This window comes from Canis aureus, chromosome 21, assembly GCF_053574225.1.
Source record: "Canis aureus isolate CA01 chromosome 21, VMU_Caureus_v.1.0, whole genome shotgun sequence".
NCBI lineage: Eukaryota > Metazoa > Chordata > Mammalia > Carnivora > Canidae > Canis > Canis aureus.
The window spans coordinates 1,445,001-1,467,244 of record NC_135631.1 but is presented as its reverse complement, the minus strand read 5'-3'; the positions used below and the strand labels follow the sequence as shown (position 1 = coordinate 1,467,244).

Below are 22,244 nucleotides of genomic sequence, written 5' to 3'. Positions count from 1 at the left end.
CTCAGCTGGTCAAATTCCACCAGCAATTCCTTGTGAGCTCTAGTATCATCTTCTGCATGATGGCTTCTCTGCCGCAGAGGGAGGGAGATGTCCTTCCACTGGGTGCTAACCGCCTCTCTTCATTCCTCTCACATGGATTGTGATTTGGGGTTATTGTCTGTTCTGTTGCTGGACTGGGCACTGCAGGCTGGGAGGGAGGGACTAGGCCGGGTTCATGGCTGTATCCTCATTCTGGTCCAGGCTCAATAAACGTTTGTGCAAGTGAAGAAAAAAAAAAAAAGAATATAATGCTTTGGGCCATACCTTCTCAATTTACATTTCATCTCATGAACTGTCAGGGTAGGAAGTGCAATTGGGTTTCATATCAGATTGGAACACAAATATGATACTGTGAGACTACCTCTGTAACTGTATTTAAAATTTTTTGTCTCAAGCGAATGTGTATGGAATTCTGTTGTTTGTAATCAAAAGTGCCTTTTGCTCCATCACATAAGACTTATTTCCCAGGGACGTCTGTGTGGCTCAGCGGTTGAGCATCTGCCTTTGGCTCAGGGCGTGATCCTGGAGTCCTGGGATCGGGTCCTACATCGGGCTCCCTGCATGGAGCCTGCTTCTCCCTCTGCCTTTGTCTCTGCCTCTTTCTCTGTGTCTCTCATGAATAAATAAATAAAATCTTAAAACAAAAAAAACAAATATTATAAAAGCGAATTAGGGGTGGATGGGTTGATGCCTGATGAAAATATGGGTCAGTGGTTTTGCAAACGCAGGAAAGACTTCTCTAAAAGAAAGATCTCCTGAGAGGGCTTGAGAAATCTCCCTGTGGGCATGCCAAGGGCTACAGCTTCTAATGTCCCCCCCTCTCCCGCTATTGTCTTTGTGGTTTACCTTTCTAATTATTGTGGGAGACCAGAGGATACACAATACATGAGGTCAATCTGAGTTCACTTCTCAAAGCAGAACTATCTTCTTTTTTGCACAAGTCTTTACCAGAACATGGAGGGTGTGCAGGATACACTGGCCCAACAAATGAATGACAGCCCTCAGGCCTGCTCTCGTGTGCAGTGGGAGCCTGGCCACACTCGCTTTTATAAGTGATTTGAAACACAGACCAAATCCTGAATTTCTGTAATCAGTGGCCATTACGAACATGGTATATATTCTGCTTCACTTGAAGGGCTTGAGCGAGTTTCCTCATCTGTAGAATAGAGCTGATATTCCCTACCCATTTTAGAGATGATGAAGGGTGGGGAGTGGATTGAAAACAGCCTATAACCCAGGAAGCATTAGGCTTTTTTGGTTTGGGGGATTTTCAGAGATACTTAAAATAGGTGTCCTTTTTATTTTACCAATCTTTTCTTCTGCTTAGGGAACAAAGGAGCAATACAACAGACAAAACCTGAGTGCCAGTAAGCTTGTAGACAGGCACAGTGCTGGGTTTATGGTAAAATACACAGAAGTTCCCAGTTTGGTGCAATTAAAAACACTCTTCTTATTTCTGCCTCAATTTATTTTTTGTGATTGCAAATAATGCTGCAATAAACATAGGGATACATATATCTTTGCAAACTAATGTTGTTTTATTTGCGTAAATACCCAATAGTGATCACTGGATCATGTGGTGGTTCTATTTTTAACTTTTTGAGGAACCTCCATACTGTCTTCCACAGGGGCTGCACCCTTTTGCATTCACACCAACAGCGCACAAGGGGTTCCTTTTTCTCCACATCCTTACCAACACTTGTTGGTCCTTGTGTTTTTTATTTTAGCCATTCTGACGGGTGTGAGATGATATCTTTTTGTGGTTTTGATTTGCATTTTCCTGCTGATGAGTGATGCTGAGCACCTTTTCATGTGTCTATTGGCCATCTGGATGTCTTCTTTGGAAAAATGTCTGTTCAGTACACAGAAGATTAGCATGGCCCCTGTGCAAGGATGACGTGCAAATCTGTGAAGCACTCCTTATTTTTTGTTAGTTTAAAAACTAACAAAAAGGGGAGGGGGTAGGGGAGGCGGGAGGGGCAGGGGGAGAGAGAGAGAGAGAGAGAGGGAGAATCTTAAGCAGGCTCCATACCCACTGCAGAGCCCAACGCTTGATCTCAGGGCCCTGAGACCCTGACTTGAGCCAAAATCAAGAGTCAGAGGCTTCACCGACTGAAATTTAATATTTTTTTTTAAAAGAAGATGGGATCCCTGGGTGGCGCAGCGATTTGGCGCCTGCCTTTGGCCCAGGGCGTGATCCTGGAGGCCTGGGATCGAATCTCACGTCGGGCTCCCGGTGCATGGAGCCTGTTTCTCCCTCTGCCTGTGTCTCTGCCTCTCTCTCTCTGTGTGACTATCATAAATAAATAAAAATTAAAAAATAAATAAATAAAAGAAGAAAAAAAATCTATTCAAATCCTCTGCCTATTTTTTGTTTGGTTTATTTGTTTTTTGTTGTTGAGTTGTATAAGTTCTTTATATATTTTAAATATTGACCCCTTATCAGATATGTCATTTGCAAATATCTTCTCCTATTTCATAGGTCATCTTTTTGTTGTTGTTGTTGATGGTTTCCTTTGCTGTGCAGAAGGTTTTTATTTTGGTGTAGTCCAATAGTTCAATTTTCCTTTTGTTTCCCTTGCCTGAGGAGATACATCTAGATGAATGTTTCTATGGCTGATGTCAAAGAAATTACCACCTATGTTTTCTTCTAGGAACTTTATGGTTTCAGGTCTCCTATTTAGCTCTTTAATCTGTTTTGAGTTTCTTTTTGTGTGTGGTACTATGGTCCAGTTTCATTCTTTTGCAAGTAGTTGTCCCGTTTTCCCAACACCACTTGTTGAAGAGACTGTCATTTCCCCATTGTATATTCTTGCCTCTTTTGTCATAGATTAATTGACCTATAAATGTGGGTTTATTTCTGTGTTCTCAATTCTATTCCATTGATCTTACTTTTGTGCCAGTACCTTGCTGTTTTGATTATTATAGCTTTGTAGTATATCTTATAATCTGGGATGGTGGTATGTCCAGCTTTGTTCTTTCTCAAGGTTGCTTTGGCTATTAACGGTCATGTATGGTTTCATACAAATTTTAGAATTATTTGATCTACTTCTGTGGAAAATGTTGTTAGTGTTTTTGAGAGGAATTGCATTAAATCTGTAGATTGTTTTGGGTAGTATGGACATTTTAACAATATTAGTTCTTCCAACTCATGAGCATGGACTACCTTTCCGTTTGTTTGTGTCATCTTCAATTCCTTCCATTAATGTTTTATAGTTTTTGGAGTACAGATATCTTACCTCCTTTGTTAAGTTTATTCCTATGTATCTTATTACTTTTGGTACAATTGTAAATGGGATTATTTTCTTAATTTCTTTTCCTGCTATCTCATTACTAGTATATAGATTTCTCCATATTAATTTCATGTCCTGTGATTCCACTGAATTCTTATTTCTTCCTATTTCTGCTCTTCTGATAGGGATTATGGCAAAATTGTTCCTCCACCCCTAATGATGTTTATGTCCCCATCTCTGGAACCTGGGTGTATATTGCCTTACATGGCAAAGGAGAATTAAGGCTGCATATGGAATTGAGGTTGTTCATCAGCTGACCTTAAAACAGAAAGATTGTCCCGAATTATCCAGCTGGCCCACAGTAATCATGTGAGTTATCAAATTTGGAAGAGGGAGGGCAGCCCGGGGGGGGGCTCAGCGGTTTAGTGCCACCTTTGGTCCAGGGCATGATCCTGGAGACCTGGGGTCGAGTCCCACATCGGGCTCCCTGCATGGAGCTGCTTCTCCCTCTGCCTGTGTCTCTGCTTCTCTCTCTCTATGTCTGTCATGAATAAATAAATAAATAAATAAATAAATAAATAAATAAATAAAATTTTTTTAAAAATTGGAAGAGGGAGGCAGAAGAGGAGGTCAGAGTTCCAGGACTCAATCCACCATTGTTGGCTTTGAACATCATGAACCAAGGGATGTAGGCAGCTTCTGGAAACTGGAAAAGACAAGGAAATAGATTATTTCCTGCAGTGTCCAGAAAGGAACACAGCCTTGGTGATACCCACATTTAGCCCAATGACACTTCTGACCTCCAGAACGGTGAGGTAATAATTTTTCACCACCAAGTATATGGAAATTCGTTACAGCAACCAAGGAAAACTGATACAGAAATTAAATCATGTAAGTTCCTTGGAGCAGTAGGATGGTAAAATTGGTTGACTTTCCCCTATGCCAGTCTCTTAACTAGTTTGCCAACTTACCTATATGATTGCTCCTCTCCAGGAGTATCTATAGGATACACACTAAGCTTCTTTCCAGAGGGTTATAAAAATGCACCCATTTAGAAAATAAGAGATCTGCACTGTCTTAATCCTGAGTTCAACTCTAGAGGAAATTGTTACTGCTTCACACGCATAACTCTATCGAACTCCATTCTGAGGATGGGAATGGGTGGGAGGGGTACAGTCTTTTACCACATTCCCAAGTGAGAGTTCTCCATAGGTGGTCTTTGCTTTTTTCTTCTTCTTCTTCTTCTTCTTTTTTAAAAATTTTTTTAATTTTAATTTTATTTTTTATTTATTTTTGATTGGAGTTCAATTTGCCAACATATAGCATAACACCCAGCGCTCATCCCATCAAGTGCCCCCCTCAGTGCCCGTCACCCAGTCACCCCCACCCCCCACCCACCTCCCTTTCTACCACCCCTTGTTCGTTTCCCAGAGTTAGGAGTCTCTCATGTTCTGTCTCCCTCTCTGATATTTCCTACTCATTTTTTCTCCTTTCGCCTTTATTCCCTTTCACTATTTTTTATATTCCCCAAATGAATGAGACCATATAATGTTTGTCCTTCTCCGATTGACTTATTTCACTCAGCATAATACCCTCCAGTTCCATCCACGTCAAAGCAAATGGTGGGTATTTGTCGTTTCTAATGGCTGAGGAATATTCCATTGTATACATAGACCACATCTTCTTGATCCATTCATCTTCCGATGGACACCGAGGCTCCTTCCACAGTTTGGCTATTGTGGACATTGCTGCTAGAAACATCGGGGTGCAGGTGTCCCGGCGTTTCACTGCATCTGTATCTTTGGGGTAAATCCCCAGCAGTGCAATTGCTGGGTCATAGGGCAGATCTATTTTTAACTCTTTGAGGATCCTCCACACAGTTTTCCAGAGTGGCTGCACCAGGTCACATTCCCACCAACAACGAAAGAGGGTTCCCCTTTCCCCACATCCTCTCCAACATTTGTGGTTTCCTGCCTTGTTAATCTTCCCCATTCTCACTGGTGTGAGGTGGTATCTCATTGTGGGTTTGATTTGTATTTCCCCTATGGCCAGTGATGTGGAGCATTTTCTCATGTGCATGTTGGCCATGTCTATGTCTTCCTCTGTGAGATTTCTGTTCATGTCATTTGCCCATTTCATGATTGGATTGCTTCTTTGTTGTTGAGTTTAAGAAGTTCTTTATAGATCTTGGAAACTAGCCCTTTATCTGATACGTCTTTTGCAAATACGTATTTTGTAGGCTGTCTTTTTGTTTTGTTGACTGTTTCTTTTGCTGTGCAAAAGCTTATCCTGATGAAGTCCCAATAGTTCATTTTTGCTTTGGTTTCCCTTGCCTTCATAGATCTTGCAAGAAGTTGCTGTGGCCAAGTTCAAAAAGGGTGTTGCCTCTGTTCTCCTCTAGGATTTTGATGGAATCTTGTCTCACATTTAGATCTTTCATCCATTTTGAGTTTATCTTTGTGTCTGGTGTAAGAGAGTGGTCTAGTTTCATTCTTCTGCACGTGGATGTCCAGTTTTCCCAGCACCATTTATTGAAGAGACTGTCTTTCTTCCAGTGGATAGTCTTTCCTCCTTTGTCGAATATTAGTTGACCATAGAGCTGAGGGTCCACTTCTGGATTCTCTATTCTGTTCCATTGATCTATGTGTCTGTTTTTGTGCCAGTTCCACACTGTCTTGATGACCACAGCTTTGTAGTACAACCTGAAATCTGGCATTGTGATGCCCCCAGCTCTGGTTTTCTTTGCTTTTTTAATGATTAGAGACTTCTCTAAAGCCAGTCTTAGAAGCTAAGGTGACTTTGCAAACCAAACCCTTGGCTCCCCACTCCTCCCTCCCTCTCTGCAGGGCTCCACAGTCCTGTTTTCTCACCTCTATAGTTTCAGTGGGAGACACCTGCCTTCTTTGTCCTTCAGCCCACCTTTCTGTGACCGATTCCCCACTGTAGACAGGAGACAGCAGAACTTTGGGTTCATGTCAAAAAGACTTTCTGAGGGGGGCACTTGATGGGATGAGCACTGGGTATTATACTATATGTTGGTAAATCAAACTCCAATAAAAAATATTCAGAAACAAATGTCAAAAGGACTTTAACCAGTGCTCCGCTCAGACCCCTCCTGTGCACATGTGCCTGGGAGGCAGGAAGGATAGAGTCCTAGGGCTTAGGTCCTTATCCAAGTGAGGAGAAACTTACTACTCAGCACCATGCCCAGGAATGTTTCTCGGATTTGCTGAGGCAAAATCAAGAGAAAAATAAAACATAACATCACGTTCCTGGTGCCCAAGAGCCCACTGGAAATAATCAGAGGAAATATCAGAGATGGGTCTTTGTGTGCAGTAGAACCAGCTGCCAAGAAACTCTACTGCTCTCTGCTTTCCACAGAATCTGATGAGTACCTGGATTGTTCAGTCCACAAAATAAACCCAAGAAAATTCTGGAAGTTTAATGGTGATGGTTGCACAACATCGTGGATGTACTCAATGCCACTAACTGTACACTTAAAAATGGGCTAAGTGGTAACTTTTATGTTATGTGCATTTCACTACAATTAAGGGGGAAAAGACACTCAATAGCTTGCTTCTAAAACCAAAGATGCATTCTTCATTCCCTTCTTTCCTCACTCCATATGACCAATCTGTAGGAAGTCTGATCAACTGTACCTCTAGGAGGCTTCTGGAATATTCCCCTTCACCTCCACAACCATGCCCTCCACAACTACTGGTGCTCTGCTTCAACTGCCACAGTAGGAACCTCCTAACTTATAACCTGCCTCTTCCATAGACCTTTACCCTTTAGTGGCCCACTTCCCCCAGCAGCCAGATCCTAAGTTAGCTCATGGTGTTCCTCTGCTGGAAACCTGTGGGATTCCCCTCATTCTTAGAATAAAAACCAAGTGTCTTACCTGGACTCCAGGCCCCCGTGATCTGACTCAATCGCCTCCCCAGCCCCATCTCCTGCCACTTGCTTTCTTGCTCATTGGGTTTCAGCCACAGTAGCCATCTTTCTGCTCCTTGAATATGCTAAGCCCATGCGCACCTGTTTTCGCCATTTCTCTGCCAAGTCTTTGCATCCTGGCTCCTTCCAGGCACCCAGACTTCAGCTTCACATACCTCTATAAAAAGACTGTCCCCAGGGAACCCTGGGTGGCGCAGTGGTTTAGCCCAGGGCGCGATCCTGGAGACCAGGGATCGAATCCCACGCCGGGCTCCCGGTGCATGGAGCCTGCTTCTCCCTCTGCCTGTGTCTCTGCCTCTCTCTCTCTCTCTCTCTCTGTGTGTGACTATCATAAAAAAAAAAAAAAAGACTGTCCCCTCTGACTCTAGAGTAGCCACCCTGTCACTCCATCACATGTCCTTGTTACATTCTCCATAAAGCCCTCACCATTCCCTAACATTTCTTGTTTATTTGTCTAATAAAATATGGCCCATCTCCTCCCCCTAGAATGGAAGGTCTGTGATAAGCAGGAACCTGGACTTCTGTGTCCCCAGCACCTAGAACGGTGTCTGGCATCTAGGTACACAACAAATATGACAAAGTGAAGTATTAAAGTCCCTTTTCCACACACTGGGAATATTGCCAGCAGTGGCTTGACTGGTGGAGCCCAAAGAGATATATCCATGCATTTGGAAAAACAGTCTCTGCAGATATAATTAAGTTAAGGTTCTTATGGTAAGATCATCCAGGATTACCCAGGTGGGCTCTATATCCAACAAGTGTCCCCAGCAGAGATGGCCATGTGAAGACAGGGGCAGAGATTGGAGGGATGTTGACACAATCCAAGGAACATCCGAAGCCACTAGAATCTGGAAGAAGCAAACAAAGATCCTCTGCCTTAGAGCCTTATCAGGGAGTATGGCCTGGCCAGCACCTTGACTCCATACTTTTGGCCTCCAGAACTGTGAGACAATGCACTTCTGTGTTTTTGAGCCATCCAGTTTGTGGTAATTTGCTACGGCAGCCTAGGACACGAATATACTCCCCAAATTTACTTTTTAAAAAAATTCTTCTGGCATGCTGTATGTTCACGTTGACACCAAATTACCTATACAAACCAGGTTGTAATTATCTTCCACGTCTGTCATATTCCACCACCTGTGGGCTGAAGGAAGGTGTTCCTGTCCCAGTCCTCAGTACCACCCACACAGGGTGCTGGGATCAGAGCAGGCACACAGCAGGTGGGTACTGATGCACTGTGGGGAGTATCCATGTGTCTACTGCCGAGGGAGGCGGCGGTTACAAAGCAATGGCTCAGGCGTGGGGATGGATCCAGGAAGCTTTGCTGTCTGCCAAAGCCCTGAGTTGATACAGGTTTGGGTATCATTTTGGCCTGTCCACACCTTTTCTACAATCCCTCAAACCCTGCCTTTAGCTCCTCTTACCATGGTCCCCCCTGAGCCTCAATACAGTGAAAAGATTTTTTTTTAAGATTTTATTTATTTATTTGAGAGACAGCAGAGCAAAAGAGAGGGAGGATGAGTGGCACACAGCAAGTCTGATGGGATTCACTGGGATCTTCCAAGGCCAAGGAGGACAGGTCAGCGGGAGAGACAACTGAGAGATCAAAATAGCCCACAAGACAGCAGGGGAAATAACAGGCCCAAGGCAAAAGCAAGGACCTTGGGGTTGGTTCATCAGTAAAAACTATGGCCCCCTGGACACCAAATGCAGAGGGAACCCCTGTACGCTCCCTGAGCGTCTGGCAGCTGTGTTTGGGAACCGCAGACACATGTCTTTTCCTAAGGCCATACCTCTGTTTTTCTTTCCTTTTTGACTATGGGTTTTTCCACTTTATCTTCCCTGCCCAGGCCTCTCTGGGGAACTTGTGCTCCTTTGCAATGAGGTTTTCCCCGCTTTGCTGGAGAAAAGAGACAGTGTACATGTCCCATGAGGAACACAGAAGGCAGCCTCTACCCCCTCCTCCTGCCAGGGCCCTTCTGAGGGATGGGGGCAGGGAGGGGTGACTTCCCTACCCTGGGCCAGTAGGGGGCCGAGTGACAGCAGTTGGGAAGGAGGCACTGGGAGGTCTATTTTCCGTTTCTCTTGCTCTTTTTTTCCCTTCCATTTTTCCCCCAAATGAAGAAAAGAGCAAAAATTAATGTGAAGCAGAAGCAAAAATAAAGAGAGGAAAAGAGCAGATGGAGATGGGATGGTGACCCCCACTGAGGTAAAAACGGGAGGCTTGGGGTGCCTGGGGGTCTCAGTCGGTGGAGCATCTGCCTTGGGCTCAGGTCATGATCCCAAGGTCCCGGAATCGAGTCCCACATCAGGCTCCTCACAGGGAGCCTACTTGTCCCTCTGCCTCTGTCTGTGTCTCTCACAAATAAATAAATAAAATCTTTTAAAGAAAACAAAAACAGAAAGAGGCCACAGAGGCAAATGGACTTGAAAGAAGAGAGGCTTCCACCTACTCCAGAAAATCTATTTGAGAAGTAAGGCAGGGACATCTGTGATGGGGGGCACACACACACACACACACACGTACATACACACATTTGCACATGTGTCAGAGTATACACAGGCACACACATGGGCTGCTTGGAACGAGTCTGTCTGGGCCTTGCTTGTCCTAGAAAAGTTCTGAAGGGATCACAATTATGGCAAAGGCAGGATGGGAGGACAGACACCAGCAGGGCTGGCAGCCCTGGCACTAGTCCTGGGTAAATTTTTAAAAATAATTTCGTTGTCAAATAAAACACAAGTACACAAACAATCAAATGAATTTTAAAATAAAACAAATCACACAAACCACACAAAACAAACATACGGCTTCACAGATCAGTATAACGTGAAGACCCGTGTAACCGCTACCCGGGTCAACAGAGCTTTTCCAGCCAGTCAGTCCCCAAGTCCCTTCTATGTGTTCCCTCCCGACCACACCCTTACCCCAACAGCAGCCCCACCTCCTGACTTTTATAAGAATCACAGACTTGCGCTTTGTATGGTTTATTTATTTTTTCGCTTTTTATAGTTTATTACTCAGGTGTGCATCACTAGACACTGTAGTTTATTTAGTCTCGCGCATTTTTAATTAGATGTGTCCTTTCCATCTCATAAATTTCTGAATTTCCTGCTGGATCCTTCCCTTCCTTACAATTTCCCTGTGGCAGACCTGAAGAAGTTTCCCACAGTCTGGATGTTGCCCTTGGCTACCAGTAGGGGAATGATGGATGGAACCCCTGGCCTGAGTGTCATCCCAGCTCTGACACTAACTGGGAAGCCATCTGGTGTAGCCAGGGGACCTCTAGTGGAACAGTTAAGGGAATAGGCCACAGAGTCGGGGGAGCAGGTACCCATTTCTGGTTCTGGGACTTAAGATTCTCTGGGTCTGTTTCCTCATCATATAAAGAGTGTGCAATTCATATCCCAGAGTCGTCATAAGGATTCAACGAGAAAAACTCTTCTTGCTTCTCCTGAGACAGGAGTATCAGGATATATATATGCTGCTGTATTATTACCCTCATTCTTTTTTTTTTTTTTAAGTTAGTTAGTTAGTTAGTTTATTTATTTATTTATTTACTTATTTAACAGAGAGCGCGAAAGTGCACAAGCAGGGAAGCAGCGGGCGGAGGGAGAAGCAGGGAGCCTGATGTAGGGCTCCATCCCAGGACCCCGGGATCATGACCGGAGCCGAAGGCAGACACTTCCCCAACTGAGCCTCCCAGGCCCGGTGCTAACGTCACTTTGTGCAGACCAGCTCGCCTCTGAAGTTCAGGTCAGTCATCCGAAGAATCCGTGTTTTTTCGTTACACAGTTAAAAATACATGCCTTTAAAAATACATCCTAGTGAGTCGAAATCCGGGTCCGCTTTCCTTCTTCCTGCAAGGCTTCTCCTCTTTTCTGTTGGCTGTGGCATTTGAACACGTTCCAGACAAGTCAGTCATCTGAGCTGAGGTCGTCAGTTTGCTTGAAACACACCTGTGTCCGCCTTCGTCAGGGGGCAGCGTTCATTTCATACCTTGCCAAGAACACACTGAGTGAAATAACCATTAAACATGCCCTGACCTCCCGATGGGTCCGTTTTGAGGTTCAAACAAGATGATAATGGTCTTCAGTTCGCTTTGAAAGTGAAAGCACTGGCAAGGACAGGTGCTATTTTTCTGCCTTTCTTTCTTTCTTTTTTTATATTTATTTTTTTAATCGGAGTCCAGTTTGCCAACATATAGCATAACACCCAGTGCTCATCCCGTCCAGTGTCCCCCTCAGTGCCCGTCACCCAGTCACCCCCACCTCCCGCCCACCTCCCCTTCCACCACCCCTTGTTCGTTTCCCAGAGTTAGGGGTCTCTCATGTTCTGTCACCCTCACTGATATTCTCTGCCTTTCATTCTTACAGACTCAGAGCACAAGCAGTGGCTCCTCCTCACACCTTGCTGGTGGCTGTGCTGGGACCAGACCCTGGGTCCTGACCCCCAGCCCCGGTAAAGCGTGCCTGGCAGAGGTCTTAACCTTGTCCCACGTCTTGCAGCTCCTTCAGTTGAAAGCAGCTTCAACTATTGTCTAGAAAGAGGAGCCCCTGCCATCGCCATGGACATTCAGTGTGGAGGGAAGACCACTGGCTGGGAGGGGGAGATGGGGAGGTGGGGGATGAGCTGGGCAAGGGCAGGAGGCACAGAGACAGTACAGACGCAGTGAGCGTCTGGATTCTGAAGTAACCGCAGAAGGGACCAATTTGAGAAATTTCATTTATCTTTTGTTAAATTTAACTTTCTGTTTGGAGACATCCAGACTCACACAGGAGAGAATAGTACAATGAACCTCCACATTCCCAGCACCACAGGCATCAGTCGTCATGTTTTGCATTTCACAGGTTGTAGCCTGTAGAGATGGAGAGAGTGAGATTAGTTAGAAGGTGAGGGAGAGGGGAGGGTGATGAGGGAAGAGGGTGTAAAAGGGAAAGAAGAATTTAGAGTGACCCTAGGCCTCTGGCCATGTTTGGTAGAAAACCTTATAAGGAGCCAAGCCAGTACAGAGGAACTCGGATGAGCTGGGAGAGCAGAGTCAGTGCTGTTTGCACCCCTACCTCTCAATTCCTTACACTAATATTTACTAAATGAATAGGCAAAGGATTCTGGATACTGAGGTCCAGCAGGGGTGAGTGCTAAGCAAGAGAGAGCTGATGGGTCATCTGTTTTGTTTTCCCTCTGGTCCTCATACGTTGCTTTTGCCTCCTGAGGATTTCTGAAAATGAAAAATATCTACCTTGCCTTTTTCCCAGAAAGAGAAAGGTTTCACTTATGAACTGAAGGATGCTAGAGAATGTTCCAGAAAAAGACCAGGTGGTGTAACATGGCTGATGGTCCCATCTTACTACAAGCTGCCCAGGCTATGCTCCAGGGGCCTCTCTGCTGGGCACAAGAATTCAGCTCTACCTGGCAACCCCCTACCCTCTCTGCCATGTGTCTGGGAACACACCTAGAGCACGTGATGCAGGAAAGGAGAGGTACCCACGGTAGACCACTGCTGACCTACAGAGGGACTGGGACTGATGCAGGCCCCTCCTCATATTCTGGACATTCATGCTCACATTCAGTTTATGTCAGGATGACACTGACTGTTCTCAGACATGGAGAGCTTCCTGCTTCTCCTCCACTATGTATAACCAGAGATGTTATCACCCCAGTTGGCCAATCATAATTCCAAAGTGACTTTTCCTTATCACAATTTATGCAATTACAGGCAACACCAAGGGTGCTCTTTGAGTCTGGTTTTATTACTTCTCCAGGTGTAAATAACTCCAACACACAGGCCTGAGTCATTTAAGGGCGCCCTCTGACCAGCTCTACGCTACTGCTTTCTCCCCTTTGCCTTCTAGCCAAAAAGCAAAACTATAAATTGCTCCTTCTGTTAGACTTCTACCAGCTGACAGTCTTCAAAGAAGCCTCTCTTGCTACAGTAATTTTTCTCATTAATTTGAACTCAAAGTATGCACGTGCTATTTTGACAAACCTGTTGCACTATGTTTGCAACCATCACCATGTTGTCGTTTGACACGTCAGTGTCGTGTCATGTTACTGACTAGACTCAGAGTTCCTTGAAGACTTGCTTCTTTGCCTCCCATACAGAGACAGATGTCTAGAGTTTACGGATTCATTCGGAGGTGTTTCTTCTGAGTCTTTCTTTAGGCAGCTTCCTGCCCCAAATATAGAGATTAGAAGCCTTAAGGCAGCGGACATGTCTCAGCACCACCTGGGACCTTCTGACTTGTCTTCATCATCTCTGACACCTGTGGAGACCTTGAGAGTGACCCAGAGGGCACATGTTGCCTTGGGTAAATGTGGCCTTAGGGCGAACCCATTTCTGAGAGTTGCATTTTGGTTACTAAGACTTTTAATATTTCTTATCATCAAGGGCAGGAATTTGAAGTTGAGAAAATTCTGTACAAACAGACTTTGTTAAAATAGTTCTCTTCCCTGAGCCTCTCCTATGCTTTAGTGACTTTTCTACAATCACCTGTCTTTGTTCAATCTAGTACAAAAACATGTAGGTTTTGTCCCTTCTTTGGGTCTTCGTTTCCTTATCAGGGCTCCCATGTCACATAAAACCTTTATTAAATGTGCGTGTTAATCTGTTTTAAGTCAATGTAATCCACAGGGATAACCAAAAACTCTAGGTGGGTAGAGGTAGAATTTGCCTTCTCTGCACTAAGAAAATGAAATTTAAAAAAATACACAAAAGGGGTACCTGTGTGGCTCAGTTAAGTGTCTGCCTTCAGCTCAGATCACAATCCCGGGGGTCTGGGATGGAGCCCTACGTCAGGCTGTGGGGAGCATGGTTATCCCTCTCCCTCTGCCACTTCCCTTGCTTGTGCTTGCTCACTCTCTCTCTCTCTCTCTCTGTCAAATAAATAAATAAAATCTTTTAAAAAATAAGACAAAATATAAATCCTGTTGTCATTATTAGACTCAACAGTCAGAAAATTATTCTCTAGAGCCCCTGGCTGGCTCAGCTGGTGGAGCATGCGACTCTTGATCTCGCGGTTGTAAATTCAAGCCCTGAGTTGAGTGTAGAAATTATTTAAAAATAAAATCTTAAAAAAAGAAAGGAAGGGAGAAACAAAATAATTCTCTCAAATTGCTATGAAGCATTCTAGAAAATTTCTTCTAATTCCTGCACTTCTTGAACTGGTAACACGTGGATTAGTCTCTGTTCCTTAAATTTTGGGAAGCAATGGTCTAGCCCTTCTTGAAATAACTTGTCATGTTTTAATAAAACACAGTCTTTACTATACTATTTTAAGTAATATAACAATTAGTTTATTTTTTTAAAAAAAGCATATTTATCCTTCCCCAGTGTTCTCCATTCCTCTGCCTGGAGCAGCCCCACCTCCTTCTTCCTCTCTTCCTCCCTTTGTCCTTACATTTTCTTTATCCAGAATCCCGATAGCCAACTAACTGGAGGGTTTGACCTTTTCTTATGAGTGAATTTACCCCCGTGTTGCAACTTCTCTGGAGCACAGGTGGGAACAGAGCCAAGAACTTACACTAAACAGGATCACATCTTGAAACAGGGGTGGGTAGGGACACCTGGGTGGCTCAGTGATTAAACATCTGTCTTTGGCTCAGGTCGTGAGCCCGGAGTCCTGGGACCTGGGACCGAGTCCCACATCGGGCTCCCTGCAGGGATCCTGCTTCTTCTTCTGCCTATGTCTCTGCCTCTCTGTGTCTCTCATGAATAAATAAATAAAATCTTTGGAAAAAAAGAAGGGGGAGTGCTATAACTGCTTGCCAACTGGCGGGAGGAGACGGAAGAGACATATCCGTTGTTAAGAGGCAGTAAGGTATGTTCCTAGCTTCTATTTTAGGGTGCCTCCACCTTCGTTCCCTCCAGCAAGGCGTGGGTGCCCATTATTCTGGAAGCCAAGCTCTGCCACCCCCTCAATATATACTTCCTCAATTCTTTCAAGAAGTCCACATACCCTGAGAGTTCCAGTTCTGGTTTGACCTCCTTACCCAACTGTCTCTTCCCTGGTGACCCAGCCTGCAGGCTCTGCCCAGGGCCCTGCTTCCTAATCACCAGTGTCAGGCTGATCTCCCAGGTGGTTACCAGATAATCTCTCGGTTCTATATTCTTGCCTTCACTGCCCACTTGATGGCCGCCTATGGTAGACAAAATTATAAAGATAAAACCCAAAGATAAGAGTTGTCTAAAATTCAGTGAGGAAACAAAGTTAGGGCATACATCTCATTTATTGTTCCATCTTATGGTGTGGAGGGATCTAGTGGGGTGAGGGTCAGCCAGGGAAGGATCCACAGCTGACAGGCACTAAACAATTCTCGCTGGGTTAGGGGAGAGGGATTGCAGAAATGGGGCATGGAGTGTGTGAGGGAAGAGAGCAGGATGACTCAGAGACCAGCTCAGGTCAAGGTGGCTGGAGCTATGGGTGCCCAAGTGGGAGAAACAGAGGATGATACTGGTGAAGGAGGCCAAGGCGTGGCTCAGGCAGCTTGACCTGAGCTCCTACCAGTCTCATGAGACCCCTCCCAGTAACCTCCTTTCTTGTCCTCCCCAAATCCACTGCCATGGTCAAAGTGATCCACTTAAAGCAGAGCTCAGCTGTGTCACCGCTCTGCTTCACCTCCACTGGTTTTCTATTACAGGTGGAAGTCCGTCCAAACCTCGCCTCCCTGCCCAATGCTACTCCCCCTTCTGGCCTGTTTGGTACCAATCACCCTGGCTCGTTCCGATAAGCGTCCAGCTCAATGGCGATGCCATCCCCATGAGAGCCACAGGAATGTCACTTTTTTCATGAAGCAGGTATCCACAGATTCATCAGCTTAAGAAGATGAAAGTCCCATTGTCCATGTGCTGATTTTGGGAGTGGGCATTACCTTGTGAGGCTAAAGATGCGGGAACCCCACGACCAGCCATTAACTGCTGCTGGAGAAACGGTTATGCATAAGCTCCAGGGAGTTCAAGCAAACAAAGGTCAGCAAGCTATGGCCCATGAGCCAAATCCTGCTCCTAATCTCCTGTTTTTTGCACCCTGTGGGCTATTTTTACATTTTTTTTTTTTTTTTAAATTTTATTTATTTATTTATGATAGTCACACAGTGAGAGAGAGAGAGAGAGGCAGAGACATAGGCAGAGGGAGAAGCAGGCTCCATGCACCGGGAGCCCGATGTGGGATTCGATCCCGGGTCTCCAGGATCGCGCCCTGGGCCAAAGGCAGGCGCCAAACCGCTGCGCCACCCAGGGATCCCTATTTTTACATTTTTAAAATAGTTTTTCCCTTTTGGTTCTACATTTTTTTATGTATTTTAAAATAAAGAAGAACATGCAACAGAGACCATTCATGACCACAAGGCCTGTGTTTACTATCTGTTCCTTTACAGAAAAATTTTGCCAACCCCTGATATACAGGAAGGCTCACACAGGATTTTGTGTAATAACATAATCTGGAAACATCAACAGTAGAATAAATAAATTATAGCTTGTTCCCATAACGAATATTACACAGTGATGGAAATTAACAAATGGTAGCTCGTGTAGTAATTGGGATGATTATCATAAAGCATACTGAGCAAATAAAATGAGACAGAAAACATAAGCCAGGAGATTTCTCTCATATAAAGATCAAAGACAATCAAAAGCCAACTATCTAAATTAGAGATGCATATATGGATCTTAAGCTATGAGGAAAAAAAGAAATTTTTTTTTTTAATTGAAACTGTGATTACCTCAAGGGCTGAGGGAGAGGTGGTGACCAGGAAGAGGCACAGGAAGGTTTTTGTTCTTTTTTTTTTTAATATTTACTTATTTATTTATTTATTTATTTATTTATTTATTTATTTATTTATGATAGACAGAGAGAGAGAGAGAGAGGCAGAGACACAGGAGGAGGGAGAAGCAGGCTCCATGCACCGGGAGCCCGACGTGGGACTCGATCCCGGGACTCCAGGATTGCGCCCTGAGCCAAAGGCAGGCGCTAAACCACTGAACCACCCAGGGATTCCCCAGGAAGGTTTTTGAAGTGCCAAGCCATGTTTCACTTCACTGACCTTGGTGGCAGTTACATGGATTTTCTCTGCAAAACTAACCTTAATTTGTGTATCTGTATTTTATATATTCATCTTTACATAAAATTGTATTGGTTAGCTATTGCTATAATAATGCTGTGCAACAAACCAGCCCAACTTTCAGTGGCTTAAATCACAGTCTTTTTTTTTTTTTTTAAAGATTTTATTTATTTATTCATGAGAGACACAGAGAGAGGCAGAGACACAGGCAGAGGCAGAAGCAGGCTCCATGCAGGGAGCCTGATGGAGGACTCGACCCTTAGACCCAGGATCACAACCTGAGCTGAAGGCAGATGTTCAACTGCTGAGCCACCCAGGCGTCCCAAAGCTACAGTCCTTTATTCTCACAGCTCCTAGAGTTAGCAGGACCCAAGGCTCTAATTTATCTGCTCCTTACATTAGATTTGCATATTGGCCAGGGCAGCTTTGCTCCAGGTGTATTCATTTTTACCCTGACTCAGGAGGCAGCAGCTACCCAGAGGAAAATTCTCTCATGGCAATTGCCAGAGGCTCATCTAGGGCACAGTGTGACTCCTATTGACTGAAGGAAGTCATATGACCAAGCCCAAAATCATGGGCTGGGGGAATGTACTCTGCCTGAGTGAGGCAGTGGGGTAAGGAATTGCAGCTAATAATGTAAGTTTATTTCTCTTCCATTAGTTAGTTAGGAAGGAAATTGAGGTTGCTTTGGGGCATCCAGTTAGGAGTCAGAAATACTGATCTGGAGCTCAGGAAGATCTCTAATGCAGACCAAGGCCTAGTTCTTCTGCATTGCAGTAGCATAACATAAGCCAGGAGATTTCTGGCTTATGTTATGAGATTTTTTCCAATGCCCTTCAAGTGACTGGTAGTCTGGGGACAATATACCCAGGTAAAGCAAGGGCATCACTAATATGAGTTGGTCCCAAGAGGACTATCCAGTTTGGAGGATTTAGACAAGGACCAGCAGGAGGACAAGAGGAGAGGACTAAGGACGGAGTTTGACACTGAACAAGGCAAACGCTAGTGGCAGCCTAGTGTAGAATGTGCTGGGCCTTTGTTCTTGGGGAATCTTCTTAGAGAAAGAAATTTTGTTGGCTGTAGAGACTACATCTCATCTGCAATGGGTGGAGGCAATAAGAGACAAAATAGGACTGTTCTTCCAAGCAGCTGCCGAACTGTGTTCTCAACCTTTGAGGCTCTGTTCTACCCTGGATCATGAATGCTTTGGACTCCAAGCAGGAGCAGTGTGCACCACTGCTGATTTTCAACACTTGTCACCTTCCTCCAATCTCATTTTAAGAAAATACAGTTCTAAAAAAAAAAAAAAGAAAAGAAAAAGAAAGAAAAGAAATACAGTTCTAAAAAAGAGAGAGAGAGAGAGAGAGACAGGTGACTGGTAAAGGATGCTGTACCCAGAGAGGATATTGTATTGCCTAGAAATAAGAGAGTCTGGGTTTCTGTCCTTACAGAGGTGAATTCATGGTCAATGCCCTCAAGAAACTTACTATGTATAGGGGAAATGCTTGTAAACACCTCAGAGGAATGCAAGACAAGACCTCACGAGGGCTGAGTAGACTCACCTGCTATTTGCAGTGATGGCACCGAGGAAGCGGTGGCTCATGCTGCCCGGAAGTAGCAGGAGGGGTCGGTTTACAAAGTGGAGGCATTGAGGGCAGGGGCTGAGCTGGAGAAGGGATGGAATAGGCATCCTATGTGGCAGGGAAGCTTGAGGAGTATCTTATGATGTGGAAGAAGAAGGTGGTGGATGAGGCTGGGAAGAAAGTTTAGGGCTCAGTGATGGAGGACATCCTATGCCAGGTGGCCTCGTGCTAATACTCTGTGGGCAATGGGGAGCCACAGTGGGTTTTTGAGGAAGACAGCAGCCTCATCAAATTCACATCTTAGGAGACCTATGTGGTAGCGATGTGAAAGTGAGTTGGTTTTCGGGACCTGAGGCGGGGATTACCAGGGGCTGTTGCAAATTTTGAACACAGTGAAATCTGAGGGTGAGAAGTGTGACTCAGGAATCCTTCAAATGAGCGTCTCCTTGTCATCTCCAGCCCGAAACTCTGCTGTTCGTCCTTGCCACCAGGGGGTTATGGATTGGGCTAATCTAACTTCCTCTCACTTCCATGGTCTCCCTGTGAGACTCCATTTTCCAAGAGCCAGGCTGTGACTAGGCTAAATCAAAGCCGTGGCCTATGTTGTGCAGAAGCAGAAATCCGCCCATCTTCTTTATATGACTCACTTTCACCAGGAGGAGTCCCTCTTGGGGCTCATTCAGACAAGTCTGGTGATCTCTAAATAAAGACCCCACTCACATCGCAGTGGGAGAGGCGTAAATCCTCCAGAACAGTGCTTATTCAGAATGCTCTGCCTAGGTAAGCCCATTATAAACCTCCATGATGATCCAGTACCACTGATATTTTGGGGTTCATTCACTCAAATTATACCTCCCAGCTTGACTTTTTCTTTAAATCATGACGTATCACATCAAAAACCTCCCAAGACACAAAAGTCCAGGACCAGATGGCTTCCCAGGGGGAATTCTATCAAAGCTATTCTACTAAAGCTGTTCTGAAAGATAGAAAGGGACAGAATACTTCCAAAGTCGTTTTATGAGGCCAGCATCATCTTAATTCCAAAACCAGACAAAGACCCCACCAAAAAGGAGAATTATAGACCAATATATCTGATGAACACGAATGCAAAAATTCTCAACAAGATACTAGCCAATAGGATCCAAGAGTACATTAAGAAGATTAATCACCATGACCAAGTGCGATTTATCCCCAGGATGCAAGGCTGGTTCAATGCTCGTAAAGCAATCAACACGATAAATCATATCAACAAGAGAAAAAACAAGAACCATATGATCCTCTCAATAGATGCAGAGACAGCATTTGACAAAATACAGCATCCATTCCTGGTCAAAACTCCTCAGAGTGTAGGGATAGAGGGAACATTCCTCAGCATCTTAAAAGCCATCTACGAAAAGCCCACAGCAAATATCATTCTCAATGGGGAAACACTGGGAGCCTTTCCCAAAGATCAGGAAATGACAGGGATGTCCACTCTCACCACTGCTATTCAACATAGTACTAGAAGTCCTAGCCTCAGCAATCAGACAACAAAAAGAAATAAAAGGCATTCAAATTGGCAAAGAAGAAGTCAAACTCTCCGTCTTTGCAGATGACATGATACTGTACATAGAAAACCCAAAAGACTCCACCCCAAGATTGCTAGAACTCATACAGCAATTCGGCAGGGTGGCAGGATACAAAATCAATGTCCGGAAATCAGTGGCATTTCTGTACACTAACAATGAGACTGAAGAAAGAGAAATTAAGGAGTCAATCCCATTTACAATTGTACCCAAAAGCATGAGACCTAGGACTAAACCCAACCAAAGAAGTAAAGGATCTATACCCTAAAAATTATAGAACACTTCTGAAAGAAATTGAAGAAGACACAAAGAGATGGAAAAATATTCCATGCTCATGGATTGGAACAATTAATATTGTGAAAATGTCAATGGCACCCAGGGCAATTTACACATTCAGTGCAGTCCCTATCAAAATACTATGGACTTTCTTCAGAGAGTTGGAACAAATCATCTTAAGATTTGTCTGTTATCAGAAAAGACCCCGAATAGCCAGGGGAATATTGAAAAAGAAAACCAGAGCCAGGGGAATCACATGCCAGATTTCAGGTTGTACTACAAAGCTGTGGTCATCAAGACAGTGTGGAACTGGCACAAAAACAGACACATAGATCAATGAAACAGAATAGAGAACCCAGAAATGGGCCCTCAGCTCTGTGGTCAACTAATATTGGACAAAGCAGGAAAGACTATCCACTGGAAAAAGGCCAGTCTCTTCAATAAATGGTGCTGGGAAAATTGGACAGCCACGTGCAGAAGAATGAAACTAGACCACTGTCTTACACCATACACAAAGATAAACTCAAAATGGATGCAAGATCTAAATGTGAGACAAGAATCCATCAAAACCCTAGAGGAGAACACAGGCAACACCCTTTTCGAACTTGGCCACAGCAACTTCTTGCAAGATTCATCTATGAAGGCAAGGGAAACCAAAGAAAAAAATGAATTATTGGGACTTAATCAAGATAAGAAGCTTCTGCACAGCAAAAGAAACAGTCAACCAAACTCAAAGACAACCTACAGAACGGGAGAAGATATTGGCAAATGACCTATCAGATAAAGGGCTAGTATCCAAGATCTATAAAGAACTTTTTAAACTCAACAACAAAGGAACAAACAATCCAATCATTAAATAGGCAAAAGACATGAACAGAAATCTCACAGAGGAAGACATAGACATGGCCAACAAGCACATGAGAAAATGCTCCGCTTCACTGGCCATCAGGGAAATACAAATCAAAACCGCAATGAGATCCCACCTCACCCCAGTGAGAATGGGGAAGATTAACAAGACAGGAAACAACATGTGGGAGAGGATGTGGAGAAAGGGGAACCCTCCTGCACTGTTGGTGGGAATGTGAACTGGTGCAGCCACTCTGGAAAACTGTGTGGAGTTTCCTCAAAGAGTTAAAAATAGACCTGCCCTATGACCCAGCAATTGCCCTGCTGGGGATTTACCCCAAAGATACAGATGCAGTGAAACGCCGGGACACCTGCACCCCAATGTTTCTAGCAGCAATGGCCACAATAGCCAGACTGTGGAAGGAGCCTCGGTGTCCATCGAAAGATGAATGGATCAAGAAGCTGTGGTTTATATATACAACGGAGTATTCCTCAGCCATTAGAAATGACAAATACAAAAAAGAAAAAAGAAAGAAATGACAAATACCCACCATTTGCTTCAACGTGGATGGAACTGGAGGGTATTATGCTGAGTGAAGTAAGTCAGTCAGAGAAGGACAAACATTATATGGTCTCATTCATTCGGGGAATATAAAAAATAATTAAAGGGAATAAAGGGGAAAGGAGA

The 22,244-nt window shown here is 44.3% G+C and overlaps 1 long non-coding RNA gene and 1 pseudogene across 2 annotated transcripts in view; both read left to right on the top strand.

Moving 5' to 3' along the window:
- Positions 1 to 16,270, top strand: part of LOC144292144 (uncharacterized) — a 42,970-nt gene extending 26,700 nt beyond the window's left edge. Inside the window, exons 3-5 of one of the 2 annotated variants that reach the window (XR_013359635.1) lie at positions 3,458 to 3,641; positions 10,800 to 10,983; positions 11,604 to 16,270. This is a non-coding gene — a long non-coding RNA (uncharacterized LOC144292144). The remainder of the gene's footprint in view (positions 1 to 3,457; positions 3,642 to 10,799; positions 10,984 to 11,603) is intronic. The other variant, XR_013359634.1, reaches the window with a different exon arrangement.
- LOC144293550 (U6 spliceosomal RNA) lies at positions 1,873 to 1,967 on the top strand (annotated as a pseudogene).
- Positions 16,271 to 22,244: the final 5,974 nt, after the last annotated feature.